Below are 21,703 nucleotides of genomic sequence, written 5' to 3'. Positions count from 1 at the left end.
GCCGTGGACCTCCATCTGTACGTATTCTTACAGGCTGGGCTGGCACTCGTCAGCAGGGAGTGTTGGGCGGGAAGAGTAGGACGAAGGCTCTACCTCCTCCCCGTGGGGCTCCTTATACTGTAGGTGAAGCAGCAACAACACAGAATACGTGTGGGGAGGAATCAATTGGTATAATGACTACATTATGGAGAAAAAGAGGTACAAAGCCCCAACTACTTACTTGCATAACCAGTTACATTTGATTATAATGATTGCTTTTGCACGTCCTGTACACTCTACGTTATAGTTTTGCGAGAGGGTGCATGCTCATTGCTCAAAATGATCAAGCTAACAATATCTCAGATCACAATGTGTTGATATCTTGTAGCGTAGATCTGTACTTTTCCCTATAGTCCCTACTATGGACTATATATAATTAATATAGTCTTGGGTAAAACATAAATCATGTTCATTGTACCGTAGTAACTCAAAGTTACTCGAGGACTAACATGTACTACAGTAGGACTAACCAACTTTAATATTAGTATTGTATTGGCCATTGTAATTAGTAAAAAGTTATTAGTGGAAAGTGAAAATATTATAAATGACTCATGAGTGTATAAATAGTTATACTGGCCAACACTCATTACCTAGGATCTGATCTACAAACACTGGCACGTTTTCCTCCTCTCCATTCTCTCTCTCAACCTCGGTGCTTGGCCCTAGGGCGGGATATATATAATTCATATTTTATCTGGCCCTAGCAGTCCTCTGTTGCACCAAGCCATCGCACCACTTCACAGGGCCTCCCCGTCCCCCACACACCCCCGAGACCACCCCCACCCTTTAATATGAACCTCGCAGGGCACCTAGACGTTGATCCAAGGTAAACAGCCTGGTTTGCATAATCACACGTCCCATGAGTGCGTCTCGCAGCGAGGAGGGCTTCTTCGCCTCGTGGTTCTCAATGTCAGGTTCCTGGGACCACCAGGCGGTCCGAATGGACGACGTACGTGTCTGTAACTCTGAGAGTTACAGACACACAAACCACAGTTTGGTTGCACTTCTATCGTACAATCTCAGAGTTAGGCCAAGACTGAGGACTGAGGCGGCGGCGATAGCCGTTTAAGGCACATACCACAAAGGCTCTGCAAGTCTGCAATGCACGATGCCCGACAAGCGAGTCCCCGTTTTGATTCCCGGGCTCGATGAACCTTGTCTGTCCTGTTTCCTGTCTCTCTACACTGTGCTTAGTCTCGCGTAGCCAGACAACTATTCCACAATCTCTGAATGCTACAGTAGAGTGTGGCACTACACCTCCTGAAATCCGGGGCAGGAAGCTGACATTCGTTCGTCATTTCCGTTCATGAAAATACATTTTAAAATATATTTACAATAACAGTCCCACTTTTTAAAAAGTCCTTGAAATTCTAAAGGTTGAGAACTGGAACAGACCGTGCCAAACTGGCACCACTGCTTTGCTCTCTGCAGCGGGGGGGGGTGCTGATATCAAATTAATTTAAAATGTTTTAAGTGTGCATGCATGCGAGGTGCACCGTGCACGCTGCGTGTAGTTAGCTATGAGGGATTGTGAAGCCAGTCTCTGTGCGACTCTCCGATCCAGGGCTTGCCGCCTTCTGCAATGCAGCGAATGCTGTTTACAGCCCATCGGCCCCGCGGACAGCAGAGGCAAGGGGAACGCCAAACATTCTGCCAGTAACCAGAGATGCCCGAATGGGACGGACGGAGAGCCCACCACGGTCATCTCGTTGCTGAGCGTGCGTGTGTACGTGCGTGCGTGCGTGCGTGTGTTCTCTTTTAATGCCCTGCTTGATAATACTACATGCCGCATCACACAAAAGCATTGAAAGTAGCAGATCCACATGCTCGAAGCGAGTCTCGAAGTGTGGTGCGAAGTGACGCGTTTTGAGCTTGTAGATCTGTAAATATTTTCTATTGGAATCCTGAAAAGTAACCGTTTTGGACATCGGCCTATGAGGTTTACACCCAACAGAGACGATCTGCTGCGTTTTTAATCGTTGAAAACCTGGAAAAACAACATATGGGTATTATTGCCTAACCGGGTGTGGGGCAACATTCCCCACTTGCATCGTTCCTCGACGTAGTAAAACATGAAATAACTCAACCATGCTGCCTGAAGCAACCAGCTCTAAGGTGAGCTGCATGCCCTCGGCTGTACAGTACAGCTGCGTTAAAGAAGCCATGACCTTGGGTGGGCTAAATCGGTTTCTGCCGCTCTGGCTTGTAGCGGATAGCCTCTCTGAACCTCTGCCAGATCAGTTTGGCAAACCCCCTACCCCCATGACCCACAGCGGCCTTCTGTCTTTGTCCTTCCTGGGCCTCTGTGAAGGTCAGAGGGATTAGCACATACCTCTCAGCTTCAGGCCCTCCACCCCGCCCCAAACCCCCAGCCCCCCCCCCCCCCACCTATGTGCTATTTCAAGTGTCATGCATTGCAGCCATTGTCACGAGCAGTGGTTGAAAGCACAGCCGGCACCTGCCCCTCTATACCAGAAATCACGCTGGCTTGGCCAGGCTAGCCTGGGAAGTATACATTTTCGGGTTTATGATCCGGTCAGGAGCGGATGGTAACTTACGTCATGTTCTAGTCAATGATTTGTAGTCATCAAGCAGGATATCACAAACCGGAATCAGAAAGTATACCCAAAAGTCCCTGTGATCAAGGGCATCATCATTTTAGGGACTCAGTGAACAAATGGAACCAAATGGTCCCAGTCTGTAACTCTGAGAGTGGTACAACCTAACGGGTCCATTTGGTTCCATTTGTACACTCTCAGAGTTACAGACCAGGTCCATTTGGTTCCATTTGTACACTCTCAGAGTTACAAACTAGCATTTAGCTGGGGACCCCCTGGAACTCCCTCAGGGGTCCAAATGGACCCTATTTGGTTCCATTTGTACACTCTCAGAGTTAAAATTAACTTTGATTTTACAATATAGATTGGGGTCCCAGAGATAGAAATGCCACTACATAGGGGACCATAGCCTAATTCAGGTAAAAGCAGGGGGCCTAGAGCCGTAAAAACCTTCTCTTATGGGGGACCTTGGCATATATTTTCAAATGGGGATCCGCAGGCTAATATGTGTCATTTTGGGGTAGCCTGGCTTATTAGCCAGGCTAATTTTGGGGGTCCTTGACATGAAAAAGTTTGGGAACCACTGGTTGTACACCATGGTGATCTGCTCACGTTCAACTGGAATGAACCTGCCATTATGACTGACAGGAGCAATAACAGTCATGAGACCTAGCTGTCCTGAGCTAGAGAGCCAAATCGTAAAAGAAAAAAAAAAAAGGAGAGAAAGAAAATAAATGTGTCATTGGGCTCAGGTGTGTAGTGTGGAATCTTAATGACAGCTGCTGGTGTCGTGTCGTTTTCCGTCACTTACTGAATGACTCATGCCACGGTCTGTCACACATGTTTTCTGCCCCCCTGAGCTTTGAATTGACTAGATATTTCCGTCGCTGTACCGGGCAGAAACCTCTTATCTCCATTTCTTGAGTGGTGTAAACCACTCCTACAACTGGCTTTGTTAGTGGCGTGCACAGATAGACACTAGGGGGTGCTAGAGCACCCCCTGCCCTTTTGGCAATGTGCCCTTTTGGAAAAAAAAAAAAAAACTTTTCTTTTTTTTTTGATTTTTTAAAAATAGCAGACCTACAAGCTCGTAGCGCGCCACTCGGTGGCGCGCTATGAGCTTGTAGATCTGCTATTTTTCAATAGCTAAAGCATAACATAATGCTAACACCAAAAGGGGTTCCCGCCCAAAATGGATTAAGGCAACCGGCCGGTTCCACGCGCTGCACAAGGTGCCCTTTTTTAACTTGAGCACCTGCCCCTCTAAATGTCTGTGCACGCCACTGGGCTTTGTTAGTCTGTCTGTCTGTGCTCAAAAAATGAGCATGGTTGATGCTGATTGGTTGATGCTGATTTCATTACGTCAGACATTACGTCAGACCACAGCTGATCAGGCTATATAATACCTCACACCACTCAGTTCACACGGGTGTGATTTTTGTGTTAACGCCCTACTTCTTCATACTATCGCGTCACACAAAGGCATCTAAAGTAGCAGATCCGCAAGCTTGAAACGTGGCGCGAAGCGACACGTTTTGAACTTGCAGATATGCAGATATGCAGGGATATATCTGCTATTGCAGATATACATCTGCTATTGCAGATATATCTGCTATTGCAGATATATCCCTTTTGAATTTGAATTGTGAAAAGTAACAGATTTGCATACGAGGTTTCCATCCGACAGATGATATATAACGTTCCCAGGGGGATGTTTTCCCTGTTCGTGGCATCCATAAATAATGCCATACTGTCAAATGCAAAGCAATAAACCCAACACCTACTTTCAGTGGCTTGGATAACTGGCGTGCCATTTTGTCATGTGAGCTGACGGGGACACACATTGTAGAGCAGGGGGTTCTTCCAACCGTTTCCAGGTGAACAGCTTAAAACACTTCAAAGCCCTATGTTATTATACGTAGTCTATTAAAAACAAATCTGTATAAACTTGAGTGGCTATTTGTGGTAGAGAGAAAAAAAAACCTAATTATACATACATACAGCTCACAGTTTACAGAACGTCTGTTAAAGTCACACCTAGTTCTTTGACTGAAATCCACCCAGCAGATAAATGTGTGTAATGGGACTAATACTGTATATTACAGCTTGTATTGTCCTTAGGTAAACAACACCAAGGCCATGAACTAATAGTCCAGTTAAAGGAGTATCACCCAATTTCCACCATCTGTCTCCATAATAGTCCTCACTATTTCAGCATAGTTACTCTGCGTCTCATTGGTGGGCTATGCGTGAAGCGGCACGTTTTGAGACTTGCAGATATGCTACTTTTGATGCATTTGAATCGTGAAAAGTAACAGATTTGGATATGAGGTTTCCGTCCGACAGAGACGTACGACTGTACTATATATAACGTTCCCAGGGGGATGTTTTCCTGTTCGGGGCATCCATGAATAATACCATACTGTAAAATGCAAAGCAATAATAAACCCAACACCTACTTTCAGTGGCTTGGATAACTGGCGTGACATTTTGTACAGAGTGTTGTCATGTGAGCTGACGGCGACACACATTGTAGAGCAGGGGGTTCTCAAAGCGGGGTGCGACCGGGGACCATCAGAGGTCCTTGGCGAGGTTTCCAGGGGAACTACAGAAAAATGAGGAAGAGTTTAAACCGCTTTGAACGCCTATGTTGTAAAAAATGTAAGCTTGAATGGCTATTTGTGGAAGAAAAAATCACACCCGTGTGAACTGAGTGGTGTAAGGTTTTATATAGCATGATCAGCTGTGGTCTGACGTAATGTCTGACGTAATGAAATAAGGTAAGGTATTATGTAGCCTGATCAGCTCTGATCTGACGTAATGAAATCACACCCGGATGTGATTTCACAACTGGCTTTTTTTGTGCAGAGAAAATGACCACGGTTGCTACGGTCATCCAGTTCACCCGGGTGTGATTTAATTACGTCAGAAATTATTTTGAACATAGCAACCATGGTAATTTTTTTATGCACACAAAAGCCAGTTGTAGGAGTGGTTTACACCACTCAAAAATATATACTCAAACACATACATACATACATACATACATACATACATACATACATACATACATACATACATACATACATACATACATACATACATACATACATACATACATACATACATACATACATACATACAGTTTATTATTCTGCTCTGCGATTTGTATCTGGTGAACCTTATAGAACTCATCACTGCATCCTATATGACAGAGTGGGCTGGCCTTCCGTGGCCGACAGGCGAAATAAACACTGGTACCTGTTTATTGTTAAAGCAATTGATGGGTCTTTTCCATTGTATATTAAAGCTCTGCTGGATTGGAATTCTGTCATATTTAGGACATGCTCCAGTCACTGCATGGCTTACACTAACGTTTCCCAATGTAAACAGAGTTGGGGAAAACAGCCTTTTGTTTTAATGCCCCAACCACGTGGAATGACCTACAGCTTAAATTAAAGATCTGTTCTCCCATAACATAATGGTCAATTTAAATATTTGTCAAGTGTCTGCAACTGCTTTTAAACATGCATTATATCACGCGATGGGGAAACGTTGCTGTTTTGTTTTTGTTTTATTATTGACTATAGCGGTGCCCATTGGGCACTGGCCTACTTGGAACAATGAAAGTTGGAAATGCATGCCCCACCCAGTTATTATGTATGTGTCCCTTTTGTTCCCATATATGGAGTTCTTTGTCAGGCATGCCCAAATACGGAGTCTATGCAGATGTCAGAACATATTTGTGATGTCCAAACAGGCCAGCTTGAGAACATATTTGTGATGTCCAAACAGGCCAGCTCCATATATGGAGCCTGGGCAGATGCCCTGTCAAGCCCTCGCAGAGGCCTTTTGTTGCGGTTCTGGACAACCGTGGGTCCGACCAACTCGACACTGGGCACTCCCTATTGGGGTGTCACGGGTGTGGAACGCATGTGTTCGAATTTGAAGTCGGTGGGGCGAACAGTTCTTGAGTTACGTGGATTGCAGACGTATGTACACACAGAGACTTGGATAGATGTGAAATGTTATGGTGTATCTCGACAACACTGCAAATGAGTGCAAGCTCAATACGTTTTGAATGAATGAACGAACGAACGAACGAACGAACGAACGAACGAATTAATTAATTAATTAATGAATACATGAATACATAGAGACATACACACAAAAAAAGAGAGAAAAACCTGACAAATCTCCTCTTATGGAGGTCGACTGGCTTCATTTTATTTATATTTTTCAGATGGGGATCCGTTGCAAACAATTTGGTTGTGACATCAAACATTTTATCATGACCCACATCTAGAGACTATAGAAACATTCACCAAATAGGGAAATAGTAATTTCCGGTTCCGGGTCAAGGCCGTTATTATGATGCTGACCACAGTGTAATGTAATAGATTCATGTGGAAATAAGTAAACTACCTCGACGTACCTACGTCTCCTGTCTTGCCGTTTCCTACTCCACAATTACCTATTTATATTCATTATACCAGTGATTCCAAAACATTTTAGCTCAAGACCCAACAACACAAGACCCAAAACTATACCGGCTATTTACCAAATAATTTTGGACATAATATATGAGGTTTCCACCCAACAGCGAAAGATTTGAATGCCTGATTTTAGCCACACCAAGGATCTATACATGAGCCAGTGACACTGTGACAGTGACCTTTTAAACAAATGCTGTAGGCTACTAAAGTGCACAGTTTCTCAGAAAGTACAGAACTCAAGGAAATGTACTTGGTGACTGTCCACCGTTGGTTAGAACACAGGCCTTGAGCAAAATCTAACGTCACTGTCGGGGAGAAACCTCTTATCTCCATATTTAAACTTGATCATACTACAGCGTCACGCGAATTCATCAAAAGTAGCAGATCCGCAAGCTAGAAATGCGGCTCGAAGCAACACGCTTTGACCTTGTAGATCTTCTACTCTTGCCATTTTTGAATTGTAATCCTGAAAAGTAACAGTTTTGGACATGTGAGGTTTCCTCCCGACAGACGATAAGGAAAGGTGGAGAAAGAAGGACAGGGACATAGATGTGCACGCACGCACGCACGCACGCGCACGCACACGCACACACACACACACACACACACACACACACACACACACACACGCACACGCACACGCACACGCACGCACACGCACACGCACACACACACACACACAGCGCTAAGAGGCTGCTGTAATTATAGATTGGATTTGCTATGGGGATCGTCGTGAAAAACACAATGTTCCCCTTGGCCCTACAAGCTGGCTGGCTCACAGTTTACAAAACGTCTAAGTCACACCTAGTTATTTGACTGAAATCCACCCAGGAGATAAATATAGTTTATGTTATGAGAAGTCCCAAAAAACAACAGTGTGTGTAATGGGACGTCTCATTGGTGGGCTATGGACCATATACCTACGTAGGATGACAACATCGATGGGGATTCTAAGCTAATAGAAACTACAGCTTCTCTATTCCTGGACAGTTAACGGGCTGAAATAGAAGTTCTTGTTCTTGCATTAATATTTATTGGCATTTTTTTTCTTTTTAGTTGGAAATCTTGCACCATTTCTGTCTATTCACTCTCTGGGCAGTATTATGCGTGTCTTAAGTACCAGGTCTTATTACTTAACTTAAGACCTGGAGGCGTGATCAATGCCATTTGGCCACTCAGAATAGCCAAATGGCATTGACCACGCCTCCAGGTCTTAAGTTAAGTCATAAGACCTGGTACTTAAGACACGCATAATACTGCCCTCTGTCTCAGAGGAGGGAATTGGACTGTTCAGAAACCTTTCTATTGATGTCACTGGTAAGCAGGTACAGTAACAGTCCAAGACCCTCCTCTGAGACACAGAGTGAGTAGACTGAAATGGCGCCATCATATAATGAGCATTAGTGAGGAACCATAAGGTATACAGTAAATGGGCGAAGTGCTCCTTTAACCACTTAAACCACATATGGTTGAGTGGAGTCCCTCAGGGGCTGTGTACTACTGTATTTTCTGTTTTCTGTTGTTGTGGGGAAAGATTTCGCATGAAATTAGCCGATCGACAAGCTCAGAACTCGTTGCAATTCTGCATAATGAGTACTTTCACGTTTGGTACTTCCAAGTATATTTTGATGCCAATATTTTTGTACTTTTTTCTCATACTGGTGTATTGCTACATGTATTTAGATAACCTAAGTGATTTACTTTGGTTAAAATGAATGGTAAAGGCTCTCCTTCCGTCCGTCCGTTATCAGCTAATCTCCGGCACCGTTGGCCCGATCCATGCCAAACTTTGCACACACACTCCCTGGATGCCAACGACAAACCTCTGCCCCAAATATTCCTCAACGGCCTGTTATAGCGCCACCATGAGGCCGATTTAGGCAAAACACATTTCTGTAGATAACTCGTACACATTGTATCCATACATCACACAATTCGGTATACACTATCTCCATAGTCATGTGATCAACACAGATCTGCACAATTTCCCATCTTCCATCCTGATTGGCTAAGATTGGCTTCCAAAGCTCACATGATTGGTCTGTTTCGAACAAAATTCCACAAATCACAAACAGTGTCCAATTTCCATGAAATTGGACACTGTTTTTTTTTCAGCTTTTCTATTTTATCAGCCTCACGGTGGCGCTATAACAGGCCAATTCCTGTTTTTACCTATAACTGCATCGACAACTTATGTATGTGCACTCCCTAGAGGCCATGGAAAAACATTTTCCCTGCATCCCTCCACATCTGCCGGTTATAGCGCCACCATGAGGCCGATTTCTGCAAAACACATTTTTTATGTTAGTCGCACAGATTTCATCCAAATCTCACGCAAATCGGTACACATGATCTCTGTAGTCATGTGATCAAGACGAGGCTGTTGGATTTCTCAGATTCTACACTGATTAGCTAAGATTGCCTTCCAAAGTTTTCAGGAGTAGCCCGTTTTGTACAAAATGCTGCACATGTCCTGCTCATCCAGAATTCTATCCTCAGATATGCTATGAGTGATCTGGCTCTGCATTTCCTCAACAAAATGAAGAAAATTGTTGCAAGAAACAAACAAACAAAAAAACATGTTTATATTACTCCTAAACATTTTGCCAAACATCACACACACTCCTATCCTCCTGGTGGAGACCTGTGCCCAGAAGGGCACTTTTTCTAGTTTACTTTTTATTTGTTTGTTTTGTTTTGGTTTTGAGGGGCTAGCTATACATCTTGTGACTGGTTTCGTTTTATACAATAATGCATTCATGTCTCGTAACGTATACTGTAGTGGCAGTGAATCTGCAATCGTGTGGCAGCCACAGTGGGCGCCCCTCACTTCACACAAGTGTGATTTTCCTAAATGAATGCCCTACTTGATCATAATTACAGCTTCACACAAAATAATCAAAAGCAGCTAAAGTATAGCAAAAATTGCCACTTTACAAGTTCACGACGTGTCGCAACATCGTCACGGCTTACAGATCAGCTATTCTTCCTATAGTTTTGAAACATTTTTCTCAGTGAAAGACAACGTGATATACTTCTGTTATGCACATGGCCTAGGGGGTGCCAGGGTACACAACAAAAAACCGGGGAGACGCAGTTTACCAAAGAAATAGAATTGATTGATTAACCAAAAATAAGTAATCAAACGATAAATCAGGAATAAACAGATGAAGTGTGGAGGTCAGTATTCAGTGGTGTAGTGCGTGTATGCATGAGTGAAATGTATGTGGGTGCGTGTTGTATATACTGTATTAACAGAAATGTTGAAAAGTGTGCATGGTGGAGAAGGTGCAGGAGGCAAATGAAAAGAACAGAACTGGAGAAGGACTGGGGAGGCAGGCATTTATAGGGCATCGACACCCGGGCCCAGGTGCGAGCCACTTAGGCCGATTAAGCCATCATGATTAGGCTCTGCTCCCCAATCCTATTGGATAAAAAGAACAGAGGTTACTATAGGGTAAACACAACATATACCAAAACCAGACAACCTAAGAGTAATATACATCACAATATAGGGAACCGTCACACTTCTGTCTGTGTTTTTAATAAATATTGAACTGATGAAGAGTATTAACAAATTATTGGATCCATTGGAATGCAGGTTTCTGTTTTCCATTTCCTGAAAAGCAACGTTTTTGGACGTAGGCCTACAAGGATTTTCCGCTCAGCAGAAACAATATGCATTTGGAATCTCTTTGGCCTTGAGAGAGATTCCAGAGACTGAAACCTCTTATCTCCATATTCTAACTTTGTGTGCAGTACTTAGTTTAGACTAGTCATTGGTCAGACCAGTCATTAGTCCGACATCGACAACCCTAATCTCTAACCCTAACCTAAACAAACATAACCGCAAGCGCGGGAGCAGCGCAGTTCGAGCGGTAGTCTGACCATTGTTTGGCGGGTCTGATCTTAGTACGCATCCCGTGTGATTAGCCAACATTTCAAGAATGGAACGATGACCGGATTTACAAACGTCTTTTGGACAGAGCTCTATTCTGTACTGCAGTGGTTCTCAAAGTGACCCCCGGGACCGCCAGGGGTCCTTGGGAAGGGGATTCCAGGGGTTTTGTAGGCCTGTGTTGGCTATTCAAAAAAATAGAAGTTGTACTATTTAGCATCTGCTATTTTTGAACATTTAAAGTAAAAAATCATGAAAGGACATAAATCTTCTCTTCTGGGGGAAACATTTTCAGATTGCAGCCAAATCCATATCACTTTGAGAAAAGGTTTGAGAAGTACTGCTGTACTAACCTGACTCCGCCAGATGGGGCAGCAGAGAGTACACTGGGTCCCCCCTCCTGGGGAACCCAGTGTACTCTCTGCTGCCCCATCTGGCGGAGTCAGGTTACTGCTGTACAGCATAGGCCTTTATCAGGGCTATGCTATATTAGAGGTCGGGCTGTAGAGGAATTCATGATCAGTGCTGGAAGACCTGCTCACATATTTTTTACTGAAGTAATAGTAGCAATACCACAATGTAGAAATACTCTTTCGACAACAGTGCTCAGGTCACACAATGTTGTACTGTAGACACAAAAACTGTACTTTAAGTATAGGCTACAGTACTTGAAGTTGAGTACATGTACAGCAACAGTGTGCCATTCGGGGGTTGAGGTGGGCTTATAGAGGAATGGGGCCCGCTGCAGACAGGCAGGCGGAGCCATTGGTGGGATCTGTGTCACGTCCAATCATATCAGAGCTGGACATTAATCTAACATGAGAGCTGGAAAGGAGCAGCGCCACACAGTTTCATGAGAGAGAGAGAGAGAGAGAGAGAGAGAGGTGAACTCAAAAAGCCTGAATTATACTTTGTTGTACGACAGTGTCGAATGCCAAAAATAGCTGACCTACAAGACGCGTTTGCGGAGCGTTTTGAGCTTGTAGGTCAGCAATTTCTTGGCTCGCAAACACCGTTGTACGACGGGGCACGACATTACGGAGAAAAGACCACCGGCCCTCACCGAAAAACAAAAAAACGTCTAAATCCTCTCCATTTGACTTATCGGTTGCCGTGTGGCGTTCTCCTCCCACCTGGTTATATATATATTAGTCCTCTCATTATCGGTTTGGTTTGACTGGAACGCCTTGTGCTGCTGCCTGCAATCTGCATGCCTCCGAAATCCAAGCGCATACATGTGAGAGGAGAGCGTCTGGGAGACAGAGAGAGTCCTATGAATTATAGATTAGAGGCCGATGTCTCCTACGGTGAGATGATTGCTTATTTAGCCATCATTAGCGAGCGGGAGCAGAGTAGAGCCCTGCTGCAGTGTGAGAGGGGGAGCAGAGTAGAACCCTGCTGCAGTGAGAGAGGGGGAGCAGAGGGGGAGCAGAGAGGAACCCTGCTGCAGTGAGAGAGGGGGAGCAGAGTAGAACCCTGCTGCAGTGAGAGAGGGGGAGCAGAGTAGAACCCTGCTGCAGTGAGAGAGGGGGAGCAGAGTAGAACCCTGCTGCAGTGAGAGAGGGGGAGCAGAGTAGAACCCTGCTGCAGTGAGAGAGGGGGAGCAGAGTAGAACCCTGCTGCAGTGTGAGAGGGGGAGCAGAGTAGAACCCTGCTGCAGTGAGAGAGGGGGAGCAGAGACGAACCCTGCTGCAGTGAGAGAGGGGGAGCAGAGTAGAACCCTGCTGCAGTGAGAGAGGGGGAGCAGAGTAGAACCCTGCTGCAGTGAGAGAGGGGGAGCAGAGTAGAACCCTGCTGCAGTGAGAGAGGGGGAGCAGAGTAGAACCCTGCTGCAGTGTGAGAGGGGGAGCAGAGACGAACCCTGCTGCAGTGAGAGAGGGGGAGCAGAGTAGAACCCTGCTGCAGTGAGAGAGGGGGAGCAGAGTAGAACCCTGCTGCAGTGAGAGAGGGGGAGCAGAGTAGAACCCTGCTGCAGTGAGAGAGGGGGAGCAGAGTAGAACCCTGCTGCAGTGAGAGAGGGGGAGCAGAGTAGAACCCTGCTGCAGTGAGAGAGGGGGAGCAGAGTAGAACCCTGCTGCAGTGAGAGAGGGGGAGCAGAGTAGAACCCTGCTGCAGTGGGAGAGGGGGAGCAGAGTAGAACCCTGCTGCAGTGAGAGAGGGGGAGCAGAGTAGAACCCTGCTGCAGCGAGAGAGGGGGAGCAGAGTAGAACCCTGCTGCAGTGGGAGAGGGGGAGCAGAGTAGAACCCTGCTGCAGTGAGAGAGGGGGAGCAGAGTAGAACCCTGCTGCAGTGAGAGAGGGGGAGCAGAGTAGAACCCTGCTGCAGTGAGAGAGGGGGAGCAGAGTAGAACCCTGCTGCAGTGTGAGAGGGGGAGCAGAGACGAACCCTGCTGCAGTGAGAGAGGGGGAGCAGAGTAGAACCCTGCTGCAGTGAGAGAGGGGGAGCAGAGTAGAACCCTGCTGCAGTGAGAGAGGGGGAGCAGAGTAGAACCCTGCTGCAGTGAGAGAGGGGGAGCAGAGTAGAACCCTGCTGCAGTGAGAGAGGGGGAGCAGAGTAGAACCCTGCTGCAGTGAGAGAGGGGGAGCAGAGTAGAACCCTGCTGCAGTGAGAGAGGGGGAGCAGAGTAGAACCCTGCTGCAGTGAGAGAGGGGGAGCAGAGTAGAACCCTGCTGCAGTGAGAGAGGGGGAGCAGAGTAGAACCCTGCTGCAGTGAGAGAGGGGGAGCAGAGTAGAACCCTGCTGCAGTGAGAGAGGGGGAGCAGAGAGGGGGAGCAGAGTAGAACCCTGCTGCAGTGAGAGAGCAGAGGGGGAGCAGAGTAGAACCCTGCTGCAGTGAGAGAGGGGGAGCAGAGAGGGGGAGCAGAGTAGAACCCTGCTGCAGTGAGAGAGCAGAGGGGGAGCAGAGAAGAACCCTGCTGCAGTGAGAGAGGGGGAGCAGAGAGGGGGAGCAGAGTAGAACCCTGCTGCAGTGAGAGAGGGGGAGCAGAGAGGGGGAGCAGAGTAGAACCCTGCTGCAGTGTGAGAGGGGGAGCAGAGAGGGGGAGCAGAGGGGGAGCAGAGAGGGGGAGCAGAGTAGAACCCTGCTGCAGTGTGAGAGGGGGAGCAGAGAGGGGGAGCAGAGGGGGAGCAGAGAGGGGGAGCAGAGTAGAACCCTGCTGCAGTGTGAGAGCAGCCTGTTAGCAGCTAGCGGGGAGCAGAGAGGGGGAGCAGAGTAGAACCCTGCTGCAGTGTGAGAGCAGCCTGTTAGCAGCTAGCGGGGAGCAGAGAGGGGGAGCAGAGGGGGAGCAGAGAGGGGGAGCAGAGACGAACCCTGCTGCAGTGAGAGAGCAGCCTGTTAGCAGCTAGCGGGAGCAGAGGGGGGAGCAGAGAGGGGGAGCAGAGACGAACCCTGCTGCAGTGAGAGAGCAGCCTGTTAGCAGCTAGCGGGGGGAGACATACACTCTACACCAGGGGTTCTCAACCTGGGGGTCGCGACTCCTCGGGGGGGGGGGCACCAAATTATTAGCAGATTATTTTCAACATTTTTTTGTGTGCAACTGAACGGCTTGAAAATGGAAATGAAGAGTTTACATAGTAGGCTACACATATAGTACATGCATACACTTTCCTTAATGATTATAGCCTATTAATTTATGATGTATTTTCTCTATTATCAATGTTATTGTAGCGGTCAATTTGTATTGGGTGTGGGGATGGGGGGCAGGACGGGGGTCACAAGACATGGCCAAAGCAATTCCGGGGTCTATGTAGACTATACTCACGTAAAAGTATAGCAGCGTCACACAAAAGCACCAGATCCACAAGCTCAGTGTGCCAGGAAGACATTTTTGAATTTGAATCCCGAAAAAACAGTTTTGGACAAATTAGGTTTCCACCCGACAGAGACGAAAAGTAGTAATATAAAAAAAAAATGAAATACTCTGTTACAAGTAAAAAGGCCTGTTTTAAAAGTAAAAGTATATGGCATGAAAATATACTTCCAGTACCAAAGTAAACATACTTTTTCCCACAAATACCTGATCTACATGCTGCAGCGGATGTCTCACTGCGACACTTTGTGAGCTTGTAAATTTGTTGTTTTCCAATAGCCTTTAGTGCAAAATAGTCCAAATCCAAAATATGCAAACATAATAGTACTGTGTGTACTAAGTGTACTTTAGTCAAGTACTTTCCATAACTGCCTCTTACCACGCACAAGCCAGCACGTGTTGTGCGTGCGTGCATGAACACATACGGTACATAAACATATAGCACTGACACACATGGGAGAGTGTATGGTTAAAAAGGCAGAACGATGGAGCACACGAAGGCATCAAAAGTAGCAGATCTGCAAGCTTGAAACTAGGTGCAAAGCCCTCGTGGATCTGCACTTTTGCTGCTTTTGAGTTTTAATCCTGAAAAGTAACAGTTTTGGAATATGTTGTTTGTTGTTGCGAACGCAGTGAGCATTTACTATGAGACCCAGCAGATCATGTCTGTCTGTCTGTCTGTCTGTGTGTCTGTGTGTGTCACGCTGTAACACCACCCGCCCACCACCAGAGGGCGCAGCTGTATCACACACACAAACACACACATGCACGCACACACACACACACACACACACACACACACACACACAACTTAACTTAAAAAAAAACTTAACTTAAAAAAAAAACTTAAAAAGAAAAAACTTTAAAAAAAACTTAACTTAAAAAAACTTAACTTAAAAAAATCTTTTAAAAAAACTTAACTTAAAAAAAAACTTAAAGAAAAAACTTTAAAAAAAACTTCACTTAAAAAGAAATCTTAAAACAAATCTTAAAAAAACTAAAAAAAAAGAGAACTTAAAAAAAACCCTTAAAAAAGTACGTAATTTATTCTAATTGTTGTTATTGCAATTTACGAGCTGCGTTCGCTTCCCGCGTTCGCGCGTCTTACTTGTTATCGTGACTCATAGGAATAGACTATATGTGACAACCAGGTATAGTCTGGTGACCACCAGAGAGACGGGTTGACAGCCGGAATGTAGACGGCACCCGGGTGAGCAGTATGGGTTAGTGCCCCAGCCTGTGTCCTCCGTGAGGAGGAAGCCCAACAGCCCTCGGTGAGGCCTTTGGGAGGGCCACGCACGCAGCAAGCTGAACCGCAGCACCGAATTTGATATTGCACCGTGGGCCCAAACACATGAACGCGCTGGTCCGTTGACTATCATTGTGCACGTTCACGATGACACGTGAACGCTGAATGCCTGCAATGATAGTCAGCGGCAGCGCGTTCATGTGTTTGGGCCCAATCCATCCCAGAATGCACTCTGTTCCTACCCAGAATGCACAGTGAAATCGCCTCATGCGCTTTTGAGCAACTTAATGCAAGTGGATGGGAGGAGAACTCGGGTGCCGTCTCTATTCATATATACTCTAAGGAGACAACCCACAGAGCCTAGTCCCTCCATGCGCCAGAAGTGTACCTCCCAGCCCTGGCAGAGTAGTTCTGGAGTAGTTCCAACGGATTGTGTGCCCCTGTTTTTTCCCTAGTGGGACTGATTGAGGGTAGCTACTGGGACGTAAGTCGGGACTTGATCACTCCCGGCTGGGTCGCCTGAGTGAGGGGTATGATGTTGAGAGACCCGAAACCCCGTTGACCTCAGGATACATCACTGAGGATACGTCCCAGGTGCATCCATGCGATGTTTTTTTTAGTTATAATGACCTCCTTTCTATGGGAATTTACATTTACCTCCCCTTGTGGTCTCCTGATAGATCATTTTGTCAGGGCCGTTTTGAAAGAAACCATGCAGCGATTTGCATCTTTTAATGGATGGTGTCAGGGCATTCCACATTAAAATAATTGAGAGAGAGAGAGCGAGAGAGGAGGAGAGAGGTTGGAGAAGCATCTGGACAACAATGGTCTCATGAACTGCCAAAGAACACAGGTAGGAACAATACTGGTGCTTTACTGATAGCTTTGGCCTCGCATGAAAGCACAGAATTGCGTAACCACGACCATATGTGAAGCGTTTTCCCTCTCCCATAATTGCTGAAGCAATTGCTATATAAGGACGACAGCCCAAACAGGGCCTTTATTATTGTGCATGTTTTCCAACAATGTACAAGATCTATCTTCGTAGAAACACTCACCAAGTGCATCAATCTTTACTTTACCAGCTCTCTGTCGCATGGAAGCCTCATACAGTAACTTTTCAGGATTCAAATAAACAAAATACCAAAAGTAGCAGATATACAAGCTCAAGACGTATCCCGAGCTTAAAATATGGAGATAAGAGGTTTTTGCCCGACAGCAACGAGTTTAGTCAGGGAATATGCTATTTTCCTCATAATTTCAAATCTGGGAATACATTTCTTACCAATAATTTTCTTCACCAATGTGTTTGTAAAGGTGTCTACTAACATATCCCACATTGGTTTCTATTCAACCACCCTAGGGGATTTCTTTTGACTGAGCTATTTTTTGTATTTTTCCAGTTTTTCATGTGTCTATGAGGTGACAGTACTTCATTAGACACCCAGGAGTCGTTTTTATGTGCAATGGTGTATTAACTTTGTGTAACCCTAAGGTGAGTGTCCTTAGCTCTGGTGTGATTAAAACCCCACCCTCTGTCCCATGAACCAGTCTCTGCGTTGTGTATTTGTTGTTGTTGTTGTGTTTGGTGGTTAGGAGATGAGGATGAAGAACCAGGCATAGGAGACGTGCGGTAGAGTAATGTATTGTTTATCTCAGTTCTGGTCACCTTGCAGAAAAACAATGTCTTTTTTTACAATTCACAAGTGAATGTCAGAACATCACATAACTGCATGTACTATAAGCTGAAACATAGCCAGTTGTGGTTTAAAGAGAAGGCTCACAGTTACAAACCATAATACTACACCAGTGCATTAGAAAACACAGGAATATATTTGCTGCAACATTCATTCAGGTTCAACCATGTAGTTAGCACATGAGCACAAGTCTGGCAATAAACTGCTACAAATATACACATCTCTTCACAAATAACCCCAGCAGTTCCCAACAATCATATTTGTCAATCAAACAGCATGGATGGCTAAAATAATTACTTATATCAAATGGATTAATCAGAAGGGTGGATTTCACTCCTACCTTGCAGAAAAACACAGTGTGAAAAAAAAACAGTGTGACCTAAAATGGCCACCCCCCACCAATAAGGTCAACAGCTGCACAGAACAGAAACACTGGACCATAACACAGTGCCCCCTGGTGGCACCTCCAGTCAATACACCTCCTTACATTTGTATTTAGGGTTTCTTCCTGGAGGCTGAACCTTTGACAATCAAACGGGCCAATGAAAGAAACAGTAATATAGTGACATCACACTATCAGCCCCTCCCCTAACCCCTCCCCCTTTATCGTACAACTACAGCTGTGGATGCGACTTCAGTTCAGGTGGATCACCACCCATCACCACCCACCAGGCAAACCAGGCATACTTAATGAACTGGTGGGCGTGTCCACATAAAAGCATGATTTTAACAAATACTGTACACTTTTTGGAAAAAGTTCTTCCTCCTTATATTTATAATAATACCTGATGATCATGTTTTAGGGTGGAACAAAATCGTGGCACTACTTTAAGTAGCATGTGACGTGTCAAATGATGACGTGGTTTTAATGATGCTGAATCCATTCCAAGCATTCGTTTTGCTTGGAATGTTTGCTTGGAGTGTTTTTCGTGCTAAACTAATGCTTGGAATGGATTCATAATCATGAAAACCCCCTAGTTTGACATGGCACATGCTAATAATGAAATTTAGAAGATTTTGCCATATATTTGTTGTTGATGGATGGTACCACAACTTTCAGCAGCTGTCAATAATTCCCCTACGGTCTTCTTGGTAAGAAATTGATCCCCAGATTGTATTAATATCCCCTGACTAAGTTCCTGTTTTCTTCCAAAGGCAAAGAAAGAAAGAAAAGACCCATTACCCTGCAATTGGTTAAACTCATGTCCTACAAAAATACAGTTTTGACATTTTGGAAAGACACATTATATAACACACCCTCCTTTGTATCTGCTTTTTTTACGTCAACACAGCTGAGGTAAATTCAAGAAGAGCATTGTTCAAGAACCTTTTTTGGAACAAAATGGTGTGGAATGGACACGCACGCACGCGCACACACACACACACACACACACACACACACACACACACACACACACACACACACACACACACACACACACACACACACACACACACACACACACACACACACACACACACACACACACACACACACACACACACACACACACACACACTACAGTGTGGTACACTCGTACAAGTGCACTAGCAATGCTACTAATATTTATTGCTCTTACCCATTGCAATGAATAAGGGCGTAACGTACCGTACGTCTCCCAGACTGTTGACAGAAATGACAGCCAAATATGTGGCAGTCAGTCGGCACACAGTCATCATGCCAACATGTCAAACACTACTTACTGTATGGTGGGTGCTGCAGTGATCTAATAGCACGTGTTTCTACTGCAGCAATTCCCCAACATGTGGGCCGTGCTACGCAAGTGGACCCCCAAATAATTGCCAAGACGTTTGATAACGTAACCCATTTAGACCTAATGTTCTACCTTTCAATCCGGGAAAGCATCCGTGTCATTTTAGATATTGTTTCAGTCGCGCAGAAATGCGCGACTGAAACATAGCGCCACCAGCAGGCCACAACCTGACCTGCCCTGGTGGAGACCTGTGCCCCGAGGGGCACTTTATCTATTTCTTTTTTTAGCTCAATTGCACCCAAAAAAAACAAAAAACATTCAGTAGATTTTCTGTGGTCTGGGGTTTTCTGGCTCAAACAAGTGCTCTGATATTCCTGCTGACTGTGATGTCACAGCCTGCAAATCCCATGACAATGGTATTTGCCAGCAGATGTCACTGTTTTGCCTGTTTTCATTGCAGCTCAAAAAGGCTTCACAGACACAGAAAGAAATCCCAGACCACAGAAATTCCACTGAATGTTCAAAGTTCAGGTTTTGAAGACCCCTGGCTGGGAGTGGGTGGAGTCGGATCATGTGGTTCTAATCATTTCACTTAGTGGTGGGTGGGGTCTGGTGTTAGCCTTATTAGGCACACCTGATGTAGGCCTATATAGGCCCAGGTAGAATTATCAGAGCAAACATTTGGTCTGAAGGGTGAAGAGGTTGAGCTCCATGGCTGTGTCTTTGATGCTTTAATAATTAAATCATCATCATCATCATCATCATTATGTTTTCATCACAATCATATGTTCTGTGTACATATGACTGAAATAAAACCATCTCATGAACCCTGACACCCTGGTCCTCATGCTTTGGCAGGCATGCTGCTGTAGGAGTTAAATGTGTTGCCAGTGAACGTTCCACCCAATCCACAGAGTTGCAACTGTATGTGGTACATTTGTATTATTACTTTTTTTCACTCTACAGCAAGTCTCTCTGTCAAAACAAGTTCAAACCATGTCACGTTGTGAACTTGTAGATCTGCTGACAAACGTTCCCCCCAAAATAGGGATGTGGGGGTTCAAGTTAAGTCAGGGCAAATAAAGTAAATAAAGTATGGGTGCGTCATACACAAATCATCGCCACATCCTTGTTGGACGAGGTTATGGCAAACATTATTAGGCAATGTTTGCCTAATGACTGTGTATGACGGGTCATTAAATATGAATTTCCATGGAATGACCATAAACAGACATACTGATCTGTGCAGCTGTACAACAAGCAATACAGAGGAAGGAGAAGCAGGGAAGGGAATGGTTAGAGGAGGTAAAGTGGAGAGTACATCATGTGAAGGAGGTCGTGCTATCGGGAAGACAGTCACCGTCTGAAGAAGATACTTCACTTCACCACAACACCCAACTCAGAGATCTGAGACACTCTGCTGGCATCCAAAACGTGAGATCACTTTAACCTTGTGTTCATTGTTCATTAGAATAGTTGTTGTTTTAAGAAGAACATTTTGAAAAGTTGTTTGTTTAAAATGTTTAGATGTGTCATTGTTATATTCAGTCAACGGCACTCAAATGCGTCCATTATGTCTTTCTCTTCTGAACCAGCTGCAGGACACACACAGAGCCTAAAGATGAACGACACCCTGGTAAATGGCACCGACTCCTACATCCCCTCCAACTACGGTGCCATCTACATGTCCTCAGTCATCACCAATCTGGCTATCGCCCTCATCCTGGTTCTCCCCAGCAACATCTACGTCCTGTGGCTGATACTGAGTGGAGCTAGTGGGACGATAGCCTCCGAGTTCTTCTATCTCAACCTGACTGCATCTTTGATCATCTCAACCCTGGGCTCTGTCTTTGACTTTGCAAATCTCTTAACAGGCAACTTTATTTTGATGATGGTTGCAATCTTCATCTTTGTTGTGTTTTTCTGGTTCTCGGTTCCATCATTCCAGTATTGTATCTGTGTGGAGCGTTACATAGCGGTGGTTCACCCTGTGGTGTTTCTCAGGTACAAAGCTCTCCGGTACAGGGTGGCCTGTTGCTGCGTTGTCTGGCTGATGGTGATTGCACTCAGCTTGTTTTATTTTTGGTTACCGAGAGTGGTGCGTTATATCTTTCTGGGCTTTAGCATTGTGTGCATTGCTGTGCTGTCTTTCTGCTGCCTCTCTGTCCTCAGAGCTCTGAAACAGCCTGGACCAGGAGAAGGACAGAGGGACAGTGGCAAAGACATGAAGAGAAGGGCTTTT

The sequence above is a fragment of the Electrona antarctica genome (assembly GCF_951216825.1).
Source record: "Electrona antarctica genome assembly, chromosome: 6".
Lineage (NCBI taxonomy): Eukaryota > Metazoa > Chordata > Actinopteri > Myctophiformes > Myctophidae > Electrona > Electrona antarctica.
Note: the sequence above shows the minus strand (reverse complement) of the source record.